This window comes from Neoarius graeffei, chromosome 1, assembly GCF_027579695.1.
Source record: "Neoarius graeffei isolate fNeoGra1 chromosome 1, fNeoGra1.pri, whole genome shotgun sequence".
Taxonomy (NCBI): domain Eukaryota; kingdom Metazoa; phylum Chordata; class Actinopteri; order Siluriformes; family Ariidae; genus Neoarius; species Neoarius graeffei.
This window is the reverse complement of record NC_083569.1, coordinates 15,371,940-15,389,028: the sequence shown is the minus strand read 5'-3', so window position 1 is coordinate 15,389,028 and position 17,089 is coordinate 15,371,940. Positions and strand designations below refer to the sequence as shown.

The following is a 17,089-nucleotide window of genomic DNA, read 5'->3' as shown; positions in this document are numbered from 1 at the left end:
ATCAAGAGAAAAAAAAACACAACAGCAATTATCTGCTCACCACGGTTATAAAAACTGCTGATTTGAGTGAGCATACGATTCCTGTCAGCTCAAACCTGTCTGTTAATTCTCCTCAAGAAGGTGTTTCCATGTGCAGAACTAAACCTGTGTCAGTGTAAACTCTAGAGACCACTGTGCGTGAAAATCCCAGGAGATCAGCAGTTTCTCAGATACTTAAACGAGTCCATCTGGCACGAACAACCATACCACAGTCACTGAGAGCACCGTTTTTTTGTTTATAACGTTTGATGTGACTATTAACTGAAGCTTTTGCATAATTTTATGCATTGTATTTCTGCCATATGATTGGCTCGTTGGATAATTGCATGAAAGAGCATATGTACTTCATACATTTATATCCAAGCTGAATGAACCTGGGTGCTAGGTCATACTCCATGAACAGTTATGTTACTGATAACACTGACGTGCTGTACAGGAAAGGCCAGTTAAGGCTGGACCTTTTTTATCAATATGTCATAGCCAATGTTCTTTTTATGCTGTGGTTTGCTGGGGTGGCAGTGTGGGCAACAGCAAGCACCTGGCAGTATGCATGAGGCTGAGAACCATTACAGCACTCACTGGAGGTGGTGACAGAAAAGAGGATGGTAGCAGTCTTGGAGAATAACAAATTCCCTCCATAGGATGACAGCCAGGACCCTCGGACCAATGTGCTATCCTGTTCCCTGTTTTCACAGACAAGCAATAATCCAAGGACAAACCGTTATATGACCCCAATTCCATAAATTTGGGACACTGTGCAAAATGTAAATAAAAAACAGAATATTATGATTTGCAAATCTTGGAAACCCCATATTTAATTGAAAATAGTACAAAGACAACATATCAAATGTTGAAACTGAGAAATTTTATTTTATGTTATTTTATTTATTTTTATTTATTTATTTATTTTAAATATATGCTCATTTTGAATTTGATGTCAGCAACACATCTCAGAAAATTTGGGACAGGTGCAACAAAAGACTGAAAAAGTTGTGTAATGCTAAAAAAAACAACAATAATAATTTGGTTAATTGGCAACAGGTCAGTAACATGATTGGGTATAAAAAGAGCATCCCAGAGAGGCTGAGTCACTCAGAAGTAAAGATGGGGAGGGGTTCACTGCTCTGTGAAAGACTGCATGGACAAACAGTGCAATAATTGTAGAATAGCGTTCCTCAATGTAAAATCGCAAGTAATTTGGGGATCACATCTGTGGTACATAATATCATTAAAATATTCAGAGAATCTGGAGAAATCTCTGTATGCAAGAAACAAGGCAGAAAACTGACATTGGATGCCTGTGATCTTCAGGCCCTCAGGCGACACTGCAGTAAAAGCAGACACATCTGTATGGGCTCAGAAACACTTCAGAAAACCATCGTCTGTGAAAACAGTTCATTACTGCATCCACAAATGCAAGTTAAAACCAGATATAAACAGTATCCAGAAACACCACCACTTTCGCTGGGCCTGAGCTCTTTAATGATGGACTGAGACGAAGTGGAAAATTGTCCCAAGGTCTGATGAATCAAAATTAGAAATTCTTTTTAGAAATCATGGACACCACATCCTCCAGGCTCTTTAGCCTGGAGGATGTGGTGTCCATGATTTCTAAAAATAATTTTTTGTGTTTTCCTTTGTTGTATTTTGCGCTTCATAATGCACCAAATGTTTTCACTGAGAGACAGGTCTGGAATGCAGGCAGGCCAGTTTACCCAGAGAGGGACCATCTGGCTTGTTATCAGTGCACAGTTCAAAATCCAGCATCTGTGATGGTATGAGAGTGCATTAGTGTGCATGACATGGGTAGCTTGTACATCTGGGAAGGTATCATTAATGCTGAATGATATATACACATTTCAGAGCAATATGCTGCCATCCAGACAAAATCTTTTTCAGGGAAGGCCTTCCTTTTTTCAGCAAGACAATGCCAAATCACTTTCTGCACATATTAAAACTACATGGCTCCGTAGTAAAAGAGTCTGGGTGCTAAACTAGCCTGCCTGCATTCCAGACCTGTCTCTCAGTGAAAACATTTGGTGCATTATGAAGCGTAAAATACGACAAAGGAGACCCCGAACTGTTGAGCAGCTGAAATTATATGTCAGGCAAGAATGGGACAACATTTCTCTTTCAGAACTACAGCAATTTGTCTCCTCAGTTCCCAAACGTTTACAGAGTGTTGTTAAAAGTAGAGGTGATGCAACACAGTGGTAAACATGCCCCTGTCCCAACTTTTTTGAAATGTGGTGCTGACCTCAAATTCAAAATGAGCATACATTTTTCAAAAAAAAAAATTAATAATAAAATTTCTCAGTTTCAACATTTCATATGCTGACTTTGTACTATTTCCAAGACTTACAAATCATCATATTCTGTTTTTTATTTACGTTTTACACAGTGTCCCAAATTTATGGAATTGGGGTTGTACATTTTGGTTCAATATTCTGCTCACTTTTTGCACAAATGAGTGAAATCTAACAGCAAACTTGCTTCCTCTTTCAAAGACTGAAAAAAGCAGAATAAGAATCGCTGCTCAGTAAGTAAACTAGCCAATTCAGATGTATATTCTCTTCATTTCATGCGAGTTTCTCAAATTCTGACCATCACTGTCATTCTAGAAAAAGTTCCACGTTGTCGTCAGAAAGAATGGCAAAGTTTGCTTCGCCACTTTATTTATCATTAATGGGCTAGTTGCATTCAGTGCTATTACATGTTTCTGTTTTTGAAATTGTGCAGCTCTTGTTTCTGGGAGCATTTGATTCATTAATATAGTGAGGAAACCCTCAGATTTCTCTCATAATTATTCCTATAATGTGTTCATGCGTTCATACATTTCTGATAAATGCCATTGGAATTTGTATTTGGAAGCTTTTGTATCTTGTAGCGCTTGACTGTAAAACACCACCATTCCATGTGCAGTGAATAATTGCCATTGTAACTTCAGCCACAATTTAACTTCTTCAGTTGACCAAGTGTGTGTCAAGCTTTCTGTATTGGACTCTTTCTCTTTAATGTTATCTTTTGGGCACAACTGGGATACAAACATTGAACAGTTGCTTTCAAGAGCCCTGATTAGCTAGCTTATGTAATACATTATTCACGGACACTTCAGTGCCAAAAAATAAAAGGAAGAACTTCAAATTTGTTTCTTTCATCTCTGGGGTCCTACACATTTCTGTGGTTTGTTTGGTGGAAAAGAGTATAATTGAGTACAAGTTATTAGATGTACTTAGATGTTCTATGTCTTCAACGGCTACTGTAGTGTCCAAAGTTCATCTCTAGTGACAGATATTTACAACCCCAAATCAGATAAAGTTGGGAAGGTATGGAATATGCAAATTAAAACAAAGAAAGCAGTGATATTTATACATTTACTTTGACTTGTATTTCATTGCAGATAGTATGAACCCAAGATTTTTCATGTTTTGTGTGGTCAACTTCATTTCGTTTGTTAAGATACATCCATTCCTGCATTTCAGGCCTGCAACACATTCCAAAAAAAGTTGGTATGGGGGCAATTCAGGGCTATTAATGAGGTAACACAATTAAATAATGAGGTAATTTGAAACAGGTGATGTCAACAGGTGATTATCATCATGATTTGGTACCAAATCAGTATCCAGGAAAGGCCTAGTCTTTGAGGAATAAAGATGGGCCGAAGATCTCCGGTTTGTCAACAAATGCATGAGAAAACTGTTGAAATGCTTGAAAACAATGTTCCTCAAAGAAAGATAGGAATGAATTTGGATATTTCACTCTTTATAGTGCATAATATCATTAAACAAGTCAAGGAATCTGGAGGAATTTCAGTAAGTGAAGGGGCAAGCCAAAGCTGAACACCCATGCTCTCCGATCCCTCAGATGACACTGCATCAAGAAATGCTGATGACACTGCATCAGCTGATATAACCACATGGGCTTGGGATTAGTTTGGCAAACCTTTGTCAAGCACTACAATACGGAGTTACATCCACAAATGCCAGTTAAACCATTACTGTGCAAAAAGGTAGCCTTATGTTAACTAATTCTAGAAATACCGTCGACTTCTCTGGGCTCTGAGGCATCTGGGATGGACCATAACATAGTGGAAATGTGTATTGTGGCTAGCCAAATCAGTATTCCAGGTCTTTTTTGGAAAAAAAATGGATGCCATGTGCTCCAGACCAAAGACAAAAAGTACCATCTAGACTGTTACCAGCAACAGGTCCAAAAGTCAGGGTCTGTCAGTATGAGGTTGTGTCAGTGCCCTTGGCAAAGGTAATTTATACTTCTGTGATGGAGCATTAATGCAGAAAAGTACATTGAGATTTTGGAGGAACATATGCTGTCTTCAAAACAACATCTTATCCAGGGATATTTCAACAAGACAATGCAAAACCACATTCTGCACGCATTACAAAGGCATTGCTGTGGAAGAAGAGGGTGCCTGTCCCCTCTGTCCCCAGTAGAGAATGTGTGGTGAAGTTTGAAATGCAAAATCTAACAATGATGACCCTGTACTGTTGCACACCTTAAGACCTATTTACAGGAAGAATGAGACAAAATAACAACTGAAACACTTCATCACCTGGTGTCTTCAGTCTCAGAACATCTTAAGTGTTGTGAGAAGGAATGGCAACATTATAAAGTGGTTAATGCTTTACCATCCCAACTTTTTTTTGAAATGTATTGCAAGAATCAAACTCAAAATAAGTGTTTATTTTGAAAAAAAAAAGAAGAAATTCATAAGATAAAACATCAAATAATGTGCTGTGGTATTGTTTTGAGTGCAATAGGGCAGGGCAAAGATTATGTACAAATCATTGTTTTCAGTTTTAATTTCAACATAACGTCTCAACTTTTTTTTGATTTGGGGGTGTATGCTACCCATTTTATATTCAGCTCATTTCATTAATAAACAAAAGCAGATTTGATTTTTTCTTCTTTGTTCATGCACCTGCCCCCAATGAGGAGGAGTTTTTTTTTTAAGTTTATTTGCAGTCATATTTTTCATGTTGCTCATAATGAAGCTGAAGAGACACTTGTATCTTGCCAGAAAGGTTATTTGACTTGAATTACTAAGTAATGAAAAGAACATGAAGGTGTGTGAAAATGTCTTCTCTTTTCCTCAGAAAAGGAAACATAAAAGGATATGGATGATTAGTATGCAGCACAGTTAATATTCCTCTTTTCATGTGCTTTGCTATAACTGAATTTTGAAGAAGGTACATATTTAAATAACTCAGGAAGGCACATCCACACATTTCTGAATTGGGACTAGGATGAGATGGGGATAAATCCTTTTGACAAATTTGTGTTGAATAGAAGGTGTCCATGGATATTTATTTGGCAGTGCTGGCAATATTTGCACAATAGTTTGGAATTTTTTTTTCTTTCCCTTTTGTTTTTTTTTAACAGACTTGGAAAGTTTAATGTCTTGGGAAATAGTCTTCTTCCAATAATCATGTTGAGACAATTAGAAAATAAGGAAATAGTGTCAGGTTGGGATAATTGGCTGCATTGCACAATGCATTGTTCTCTAGATACTTTTATATTTAGGTTTGGGTTTGGACAATTTTCTGCTTGCTTTGAAAGCTTGAATTTTGTAATTAGCACTGGGACTGCTCAGAAATCAAATCTGTGTGAAAGGTCCTTTCTAAAAGCACTTTGTAATTAATTGACTTGCTGTCAGTTTGCTTAAGATGGTGCCTGAATAAGACATGTCCTTTTATCCCCCTCAGTCCCAAATACAAGAGGTGAGGTCCTAATGGAATGAGACGTGACAGAATTAAAGACAGAATTAAAGGCGCAGTAGTTGAGATTTTATTTTGAATCATCTGTTCCAAACTTTAAATGGCAGGTAATTAAAATCTTGTAAAATAGAAGATTAATGACTTTGTGGTTAGGCCATCATGCCATCGTGTTTAGAAATTTTACCCTAGTGCCATATTGTCTCCTTTCTCCAATTGTCTTTTTATTAAAAATTTACCCGTTTCTTTGTGGGGGAACCCCCCTTATGTGAGAATTGGTAGCTTCCCTTGGGTTTAAAGCTCCTCTAATGTACCATAATATTTTTACCTCTTTCTTTTACTCACTCTCAGTTTACTCACTCCTTATGTTTCTTTCTTGGTCTGTCCTCCTGTCCACCTATATTCCTCTTGCCTTATCCATCTCTCTTCTTGGTTATCTCAAACTATGCTTGCAGGTATTTTATAATATTATCAAAGGCAGCCTCCTTGCAAATCTGCTCAATTACTTGAAATGGCTTTAAAAAAAATTGTCATCCACAAACTGCAAGGTCAATTCTGCCTCACCCTTTTCTCTCTGTGAGTGGATTAGCATGCAGCTGATAGAAGCATAGCTGGCATGTAGTCTGATGCTTCTTGGTGGGTTCGCGGTCCAGTTTCCATCAAATCCTGCGCTCTAATTGGCTGGCGAGTGGGTCTGTATCCTATGATACGGACCCCAGTTACGGACCTCTAGCGACTCGCTCGTTCACAACAACAACAAACGTAATAGCAAGTTTTGTCAACATTTATTTTCACATTTCTCAGGAGAATAGCATTAATTTTACATCATGGATAGCGATAACGACAGTGTTCACAGCAAAAGTGAGTTTTACTACCTTGATAAAGACAAAATAAAAGAAAACATTTCAGGAGAAAGCTAAAAACCTGTAACTGTTGCTAACGCCGAGCAAAAACATGGCTGAATCCTGAATGACTCAATTTTGTATAAATAGGGGACTACATAGGTGGCAAAATGTAGTTTTTTTCCTGCCATGGAAGTGCACTTGTATACCGAGGAGGAAGCCATTTGCATTACAGCCGTGAATGAGGATTCAAAATGGCGGCTCGCCTCGGCTCGGTTTTCCCTTTCAGGCGCTCTCATTTTCTGTTAGAATTTGGTAAAGAAAAAAATATATATATTATTTACCAGCTTAAGGTCGGTCCGTTTGGTGAAATACCGTGACCTCGGGCTTGAATACTGACCTTGGCCCAGAGGGCCTCGGTCAGTACTTTCAAGACCTCGGTCACGGTATTTCATGATACAGACTTCCCAGCTGGTAAATAACATATATGTATGTATGCAGCTGATTATTTTGTGAATGTTTTGTGCAGTATTTGTGCTACACTGATAAAAAAGTCAAAAAAGTCATTGTTACGATTTCTCGATATTTAACTGAACCCAAACATCAAATGTGAACAAAAGAATGAAACAAAGATTTCGTGTAAGATGGCGGTCCCCAAACACCGGTCCGCAAGACGTTCCAAACCGGGCCTTGACACAAAAAAAATGCGAGGGAAAAAAAAAACAGAAATGCGCTCATCACACCCGTTTAGATGTCAAACGTCTACGTGGAGACTGCACAGATTGCATAGTTGGCCCATAGCAGCATATTAAACAGGTTTTTTTTTCAATCATGATGACTGTCTGTCTGTCCTGCCCCTCAACACGTAGGCTACTTAACCCGCAGCGCAGTCTCAGTTCAGCTCAGTTCATGGTCAGCGGTACTGTACAGTCAGTGCTACACGTTAGCTAAAATGAACAAAAAACAGATGTCGTTAGCGAATTTCTTTGGTGTGGGTAGGGGCGAAAAAAGGCCCACTGATGATACTGGTGAACCAGAAATGTAGAAGAAAAAGAAGGGATCTTTCAATCGCAAATATGACGAGTCATATTTTAAATATGGGTTTGCACAGACCGGTGACTCGCATGCACCAAATCCCTTGTGTGTGGTATGTGGCGATAAGTTGTCGAATGAGGCTATGAAGCCATCCAAGCTCATTCGACACCTAGAATCCAAACATCCGACACTTAAACACAAACCCCTTGAATTCTTTGAGCGTAAAAAACGTGAACAAGATTCACAAAAACTCGTGCTCAAGACAACTGTATCTGTGAATGTGGCTGCGCTAAAAGCCTCATACTTAGTGGCTAATCGAATTGCTAAATGCAAGAAACCTTTCACTATTGGGGAAGAGCTAATTCTGCCATGTGCAAAAGACGTGCAATGAAGTCTTTGGGGAGGCAGCAGCAAAAAAGATAGGCGCGGTACCTCTTTCGGCCAGTACTGTCCATAGGCGGATTGATGACATAGCGGAGGATATTGAGACACAGTTGTTGGAGAGGGTAAGGGCCTCTGCATGCTCTTGCAACAAGGCTTTCGCAGATAGCTTTTTGCAGACAGTTGTAATTTATCGTTGAGCGGGGAGTAAAAAAGGCGTGCGCGATGTTATTCACCGCCACAACGCAAGGGGGCGCGAAATCGCGAAATTGCTAGGAGTGTTAGTGGAGTGTTTATCCTCCGGTTACTTATAATGACTAGAACTGGAGTCGTATAGATGTACGTACTTCCTCACTTCCTCGATCAACTGCTCTTCGTGCTGCTCCATCTTCGCTCGTGTTTTTAAAAATGGCGGTCGTGAAAACAAACCAAACCAGGAAAGTAGGGAAGCAGAAGTGCGTGTACAGCGGATGTAGAGTGGACCAATCAGAGCCCTCTTCTCTGCGAGGCTTCTGCGGTGGTCACAATTTTTGGGAGGTGCGCGCAGAGCGTCTGCGAAGGGGGGGGGGCTATGCAGACACCATCTGCGACGCCATCTGCGAGGACTGTGTTGTCAGCATAAATTGGCCTTAAGAGGGTCACTGTGGTTTGCGATTCAGGTTGATGAGTCCACTGATGTGGAAAACCAGGCAATTCTGCTTGTGCGGTACATTTTTGAGGAGGATGTGCAGGAGGATTTGTTGTGTGTGTACTGTCACTCCCAACAAACACCACAGGTGCAGAATTATTTCGAGCTTTGGATGGTTATGTGTCTGGGAAGTTAGACTGGTCCTTCTGTATCGGCGTTTGTAGTGATGGGGCTGCAGCGATGACTGGGCGGCTGTCCGGTTTCACTGCGAGGCTCAGAGAGGTTGCACCTGACTGCGAACACACACACTGTGTCATTCACAGAGAAATGCTGGCCAGCCGTAAATTGTCACCTGAGTTGAATGCTATACTAAATGATGTAGTTAAAATTGTCAACCACATCAAAGCACACGCACTCAACACCCGGTTATTTGAACAGCTCTGCGAAGAAATGGATGCAGAGCACAAATGCCTTCTCTTGCACGCAGAGGTCAGATGGCTGTCGAGGGGGGAGATCACTGGCCAGAGTGTTTCAGTTGCGAGAGCCTCTGCAGAAATTTCTGGCAGAAAAAAAATCTGAGTTGGCCGCGCATTTTAGTGATGACCATTGGGTGTCAAAACTCGAGTACCTCTGTGACATTTTCAGCTTGCTTAATGAGCTCAACCTGACACTCCAGGGGAGGATGACAATGGTCTTTAAAGTGGCAGATAAAGTTGCTGCATTTAAAGCAAAGCTGGCTCAGTGGGGACGTCGAGTAGGCAGGGGTGTGTTTGATATGTTTCATACATTAGTGGGGATATTGGAAGAGACTGAGGCAGCGCCAGCTCTGTCGGAGCTGATTCGTGATCACCTTGTTGCGCTGTCGAAAGAATTCGAACGGTACTTCCCAGCCTCCACGGATCCGCAACCCGTTTGCCAGCATCCCCAATCACCTGCCTGTTCAGGAGGAAGCACAGCTTCTCGAACTAGCAAATGACAGTGGTCTTAAGACTATGTTCAAGCAAACCTCTTTACCTGCATTTTGGATCAAAGCCAAAGCGGAATACCCGGAAATAGCCACAAAAGCGCTCAAAACATTGCTTCCTTTTCCAACCACATACCTATGTGAGGCCGAGTTTTCTGCAATGACCATTACCAAAACAAAACTGCGCAATCGATTGGACATTTCAAACACATTAAGAGTGTCACTGTCTTCCATCACCCCCAGATGGAATCTTCTTGTTGCAGGGAAACAAGCACAGGGCAACCATTAAAGTAAATTGCATTTTGGCCTCAACGCGCGCTAAAGTTATTAATTCGTTGTATTAATTTGTACAGTACATATTGTGTTGTGCATGTTGTTTCGCGTTTACTAGGAAGTAAACGCAAAACAACATGCACAACACAATATGTACTGTACAAATTAATACAACGAATTAATAACTTTAGCGCGCGTTGAGGCCAAAATGCAATTTACAAACTCTTGAAAAAGAACGTGAACTTGAACAAGTGAAAATTGAACTATGAACAGGAGTTCATAGTTCAATTTTCACTTGTTCAAGTTCACGTTCTTTTTCAAGAGTTTGTTACCTACTGTTCATGGCTGAAATGGTTATTTTTTAATATGCATGCACAACACCATATGGAATATCACCAAAATTGTCCCCTAATAATAAATAATCATGTATCCCCCCCCAAAGACCCCCAATGGTTGGAACATACCAACCTTAAAGTCACTTGTGAATAAATACCCCCACCCCCACATATTGTATCCTGCTGACTATCCTCATTTGTAAAAGTATGTGCACGCGAACATATGTGCCCCCCCCGGTCCGCTGGAGAAAAAATGAGAACCAAACCGGTCCTTGGGGCTGAAAAGGTTGGGGACCCCTGGTGTAAGACCATTTTCTACCTTTAATGTGATCATCCAAGTGAAAAACAAATAGAAATGTTTTAGTTGGGGGGGGGGGGAAGCAAAACACACAAACTTACAAAATCTACAAAATACATTGTTATTTGGAGCTATCCATAATTTCCTCTATCTTGATGAGAGCTCCAGCTAAAGAGAAGCTGGAGCATGTTACTGCCACCACCATGCTTCGCCATGGGTGATGAGCTGTCTTATTTTGTCCTGAACATATTCTTTAGAATTATGCTTAAAACACTTCAACTTGGTCTCATCACACTGTAACACATTTAGCTACATGGTTTGGAGTGATTTAGACACTCAAAACCTGGAAAATGATGATGAAACATAATTGTTTGACAGGATTATGGCAAGATTTTGATACTAGATTGTGCTTTAAATAATGAAACAACAAATTCTGAATACCACTGCTTTTACTATGGCTTGGCATCCACTCAAAACGCCAGGCCATAATAAAAAAAAATAAATAAAAATAAATAAATAAATAAATAAATACAGTTTATTTCTGGCCATGCCACTGGGAGTTGAACAAATATATCAAATTCTCAGACAGAGCAAGCTGTGTGCACCCACTTTCAGGAGAAATAGCGTATTATGTATGAAACTGGTAAAATCACTGTATGCCACTTTGTTTGATTATGATTGCTATGAAATTTGCTTTGTTACAGATATCATACCTACTGCTTATATTTCTGCTGTTTTCCAATCTGTTTTCTAAGTGAATCTCACTGCTTTGGCATTTGGTGCACCAGCTGAGTAGCCTCTCAAAAATGCTGTGGTTATAGGAGGCTCTGTTTTACAACACGTTGAACATGCCATGTGATTTTGGTTGCTGGAGAGCTGCTAAACTGAGCTGTGATGTAAGGGATGGATTAATAAATCCAAGAACCCCCTGTTCCTATGCATGAACCAATGCAGATCATCCTGCCATGCAAACTAGTCCATCCAAAATAAAAAGTGCATTTGTATATAGACCCCTTCGCATGTTTGCAAACAAACCGACCGTTGCCAGGATGCGCGCGCAGCCTGGACCCAGAAACAATGGCGCTGCCCATAGACCGGCATAATGAGCTGTCAGATTATGCCAAACAATTGTCGTTACAAGATCGAGAATGCTACATAAATAAGTTAACTCTAACAAGTGGACATCGCCTACCGGATCCGCATTTAATTAAAGAGTGGACGGACGATGTTAGTAAGCTCCCTGATATACAATGGCCAGATATATACTCGTACCTTATTGACAAGCCTTCAGCGTACACCCACGAAAAACTTCGTGCCTACAAGTCTTTAGACGCATATGATTATGTTATGTGCGGGCATGTACAACTTGATTAACAATGGGACATTCATATTCATTTAGTTTTAATCAAATTATGCCAGTGATGTGATGGCAATGTGGCTTTAGCTACAACAGCAAATACCAACACTAAACAGCAATTTGCAGGAGGTAATGGCATGAAAGGAATGATAGTGTAAAGAGTGCAGCTAAGAGAAATCAGAGCTGCGTAAAAAGCGAGATGCAGAGACCAGAAATGAAACTGAACTGGGCGGGAGCTAGGTTAGAGCAGTCAACGTAAGTTGGCATTTATAGTGAGGGCACACAATTTTACCTTTCCATCCTTGCTTTAAAATTGTGATTTTCGGCATACACAAATAATGATGGCACAAAATCTGGACTGCTTGAGTCAAGCGAGACCTCTCCTACAAACAAAATTGCATGCAAAGCTAAGTTAACATGCTAACAATATTCATTACATTGTGTAACTATGACCCAGCTAATCAGACAAATGTTACCAAAGTATTTTGCTACATCAATAAATGAAGACTAGAAAGAATAAAAAAGAAAGATTTAATAAATAGCCTGATCTTACCTGTGATGAAGTGGGCGCTGCAAACCCGCGCATTTTTGATGGTGCTTTCATCCCAGTCTACACGTTTGATGGCTTGTAGCCATAGACGTCAGCGATTTTTTTGGAATGGGTGAGAGCTTGCTGGAATTCTGTACATTTTAACCCCATCACTGCTACGATTCTGACACCCGACAACACAACAACTAGGCATTTCTGAGTCTTTTTTGGGTCCAGGCTGCGCGCACAATTTCCGCTTACGTATGAATGACGTTTACTGCGAAGGGGTCTATACTAGTGCATCTCAAAAAATTAGAATATTGTGAAAAAGTTCAATATTTTCCATCAGTTATTTAAGAAAGTGAAAATGTTATATATTATAGACTCATTACACATAAACTAAAATGTTTCAAGCATTTTTCTATTTTAATTTTAATCAGTATGGCATATAGTACAAAAACATAAAAAAACATCTCAAAATATTAGAATATTTCTGTGGCAGCGGGGGCATGGTCAAGCGCCGGTCTGTGACAGGAGGGCGGAGTTGGGGAAGGTAAGTGGCAGAATCACTACACCTGAGTGTGATTAACCTATGTTTTGTGTGTTCTCCCCAGTAAACCGCGTCCTACTTAAGGAGGGAGAGTGAGAGCGGAGGGGAGTCATTGAGAGGAGACTACAGTCTGCGTGTGCGCGAGTCAGTCTCCGAGTGTTTGGGTTAAATGTTAGACTGAAAAGTTTGGCAATAAAAGCCGTTTGCATCCTGATCTCTGTCCTGCCGTCTTCTGTGCTCCACCCACACATTGAACTTGCTACAGTGGTGCCGAAACCTGGGAAGGTAGAGCACCGGTCCTGCAGCCCCATGGAATCCTCCCCGTTCGCAGACTTGGTCCACGCCCTCGCCACGGCTCAGCAGAGCCAGCACTAGGCACTCGTCACGCTCCGGAAGGAGCAGGAGCGCCGCTTCGAAGCCCTGGTGCTGGCTCAGCAGGAAGACCGAGAGGCGTTCCGGCGCCTCCTCGCGTCGGCGGGGTCCACCAGCGCCCCGGCCGCGGGCCCATCTCCCATCACCTTGACTAAGATGGGCCCGCAGGATGACCCCGAGGCGTTAATCGCGTTATTCGAGCAGGTCGCCGAAGCCTCGGGGTGGCCGATGGAGCAGCGCGCGGCGTGCCTCCTCCCCCTCCTGACGGGAGAGGTGCAGTTAGCCGCACTACAGCTCCCCGCCGACCACCGGCTGGCCTACGCTGACCTTTGCCGGGCTGTCCTCCAGCGCGTGGGGCGCACGCCGGAGCAGCAGCGCCAGCACTTCCGTGCGCTGCGAATGGAGGAAGTCGGCAGCCCGTTCACGTTCGGCCAGCAGCTCCGGGACGCCTGCTGGCGGTGGCTGAGGGCCGAAGATCGTGACGCCGAGGGAATCATCGACCAGGTGGTGCTGGAACAGTTCATCGCCCGCCTGCCCGCCGGAACCGCGGAGTGGGTCCAGTGCCACCGCCCGGCGTCGCTGGATCAGGCCTTAGGACTGGCGGAGGATCATCTGGCGGCTGTCCCGGCGGCAGGACAACGGATGGCATCATCTTCTCTCTCCTCTTCTCTCTCTCTCTCTCTACCCCCTCCTCCCGTGTCCCGTCCTCACCCCATTCCCCCACCACGGAGGCGGGGGCCGGCTCCACCCCAGCTGGCCCGCCGCACCCATGGTGCCCTCCCGTTTCTCCCTTCTGTGTCTGTCTCTCCCCCCCCCCCTCAGGTGAGTGACCCTCAAACCACAGCTGCAGAGGGGAGGCCCGGGCCAGTTTGCTGGCGCTGCGGGGAACCGGGCCACCTGCAGCAACAGTGTGCTGCGATGGAGGTGGGGGCGGTCGTGCAGATCCCCGACGCGCCAGAGGCTGCCCTCGATCAGGCCGGAACGTATCGCATACCGGTAAGTGTACAAGGGGCGACATATCAGGCGTTGGTGGATTCGGGTTGCAATCAGACCTCTATCCGCCAAAGCCTGGTGCAAGACGAGGCATTGGGGGGAGCACAAGGGGTGAAGGTGTTGTGTGTGCATGGGGATATTCACTACTACCCATTGGTGTCGGTCCACATACATTTCAGAGGGGACAAATCCATAGTGAAGGCGGCGGTTAATCCTCGCCTTACCCACTCTTTGATCTTGGGGACTGATTGGCCGGGATTTCGGGGGTTGATGGCACGCCTAGTAAAGAGTGGGTCCTGCCGGTTATCAGGGGAGGGTCCCGGTGTCGCTTTGGCTGGATCTGCGGTCGCAGAGCCGTCTACGTCATCTCCGCGACAGAGTGAGGAGCCCCCGGCCCCTCCTCTTTCTATTGGGGAATCCCTCGCGAATTTCTCACTGGAACAATCGCGAGACGAAACTCTGCGACACGCGTTTGACCAAGTGAGAGTAATCAATGGTCAAATGCTCCAGCCGAACGCCACCCCTCCCTTCCCCTATTTTTCCATTTTAAAGGATAGGTTATACCGAGTGACGCAGGACACTCAGACGAAGGAACGTGTCACCCAGTTGTTAATTCCAAAGAGCCGCCGGGAATTGGTATTCCAGGCGGCTCACTTTAATCCCATGGCGGGACACCTCGGGCAGGATAAAACACTCGCCCGGATAATGGCCCGATTCTATTGGCCGGGGATTCGCAGCGACGTCCGTAAGTGGTGCACGGCGTGCTGCAAATGCCAGTTGGTAAATCCAGCGGCCATTCCAAAAGCGCCCTTGCGCCCCCTACCATTAATCGAGACCCCGTTTGAAAGAATTGGGATGGATCTCGTTGGGCCATTAGATCGGTCAACACGAGGGTACCGCTTTATATTGGTTCTGGTGGACTATGCAACGCGATACCCAGAAGCAGTGCCTCTTCGCAATATCTCCGCACGTAGTATTGCAGAGGCCCTCTTCCACGTCATCTCCCGGGTCGGAATCCCGAAAGAGATTCTGACTGACCAAGGCACCTCGTTTATGTCACGAACACTGGCCGAACTGTATGGGCTACTGGGTATTAAGCCGATCCACACCAGCGTGTATCACCCACAGACGGACGGTTTAGTCGAACAGTTCAATCGCACCCTCAAGCATATTATCAAAAAATTCGTAAGTGAGGACGCACGTAACTAGGATAAGTGTCTCGAACCCTTGTTGTTTGCAGTGCGAGAGGTCCCCCAAGCCTCCACGGGGTTCTCCCCGTTTGAATTATTGTATGGGCGTAAGCCACGTGGCATCTTAGATGTACTGCGGGAAAATTGGGAGGAGGGACCTTCACAGAGCAAAAATGAAATTCAATACGTTATGGATCTGTGCGCAAAACTCCACACGCTCACCCACCTAACTCAGGAGAATTTGCGGCAGGCCCAGGAACGGCAAACCCGCCTGTACAACTAGGGCACACGCCTTAGAGAGTTCACGCCGGGAGATAAGGTACTCGTCCTGTTGCCCACGTCGAGCTCCAAATTAATCGCCAAGTGGCAAGGGCCCTTTGAGGTCACACGGCGAGTCGGGGACGTCGACTATGAGGTTAGGCGAACGGACAGGGAGGGGGCGCTACAGATCTACCACCTCAATATGCTGAAGCTCTGGAACGAGGAGGTCCCCGTGGCATTGGTGTCGGTAGCTGGCCAAGCTGCCGGCGGAGCTGGGGCCGGAGGTCCAAAAAGGGTCATTGGCATCTCGCACCTCTCCGGTCCCCTGTGGAGACCACCTCTCCCCGACCCAACTCACGGAGGTCGCCCAGTTGCAGGCCGAGTTTTCGGATGTGTTCTCGCCCCTGCCCGGTTGCACCAACCTCATAGAACACCACAAAGAGACGCCTCCGGGGGTGGTAGTGCGTAGCCGTCCTTATAGATTACCCGAACACAAAAAAAAGGTGGTTCGGGAAGAACTTCAGGCCATGCTCGAAATGGGCATCGTCGAGGACTCCCACAGTGACTGGAGCAGCCCGGTGGTCTTGGTTCCCAAGGCCGACGGCTCGGTCCGGTTCTGTGTGGACTATAGAAAAGTCAACGCGGTGTCTAAATTTGACGCATACCTAATGCCTCGTATTGATGAGCTGCTCGATCGACTAGGCACGGCTCGCTTTTACTCGACACTGGATTTGACGAAGGGATATTGGCAGATCCCCTTGACTCCATTATCCCGGGAAAAAACAGCCTTTTCCACACCGTTCGGCTTACACCAGTTCGTCACACTTCCATTTGGGCTGTTTGGGGCACCCGCTACGTTTCAGCGGCTGATGGACCGGGTCCTCCGGCCCCACGCCACCTATGCGGCTGCTTACTTAGACGACATCATCATTTATAGTAATGACTGGCAGCGGCACCTGCAACACCTGAGGGCCGTCCTTAGGTCGCTGAGGCGGGCGGGGCTCACTGCCAACCCGAAGAAGTGTGCAATTGGGTGGGTGGAAGTACGGTATCTGGGCTTCCACTTGGGTAACGGGCAGGTGCGTCCCCAAATTAATAAGACAGCAGCGATTGCGGCCTGCCCGAGGCCCAAGACCAAAAAGGGGGTGAGACAGTTCCTGGGGCTGGCTGGCTATTACTGTAGGTTTATACCTAATTATTCGGACGTCACCAGCCCGCTGACTGACCTCACTAAAAAGGGGGCACCAGATCCGGTCCAGTGGACGGAGCAGTGCCAGCGGGCTTTCTCTGAGGTAAAGGCTGCACTGTGT

At 44.4% G+C, this 17,089-nt stretch overlaps 1 protein-coding gene across 1 annotated transcript in view; it reads left to right on the top strand.

Annotated features, from left to right (window-relative positions):
* Positions 1-17,089, top strand: part of LOC132883804 (cadherin-24) — a 201,587-nt gene that overhangs the window by 63,342 nt on the left and 121,156 nt on the right. The window lies entirely within an intron of this gene.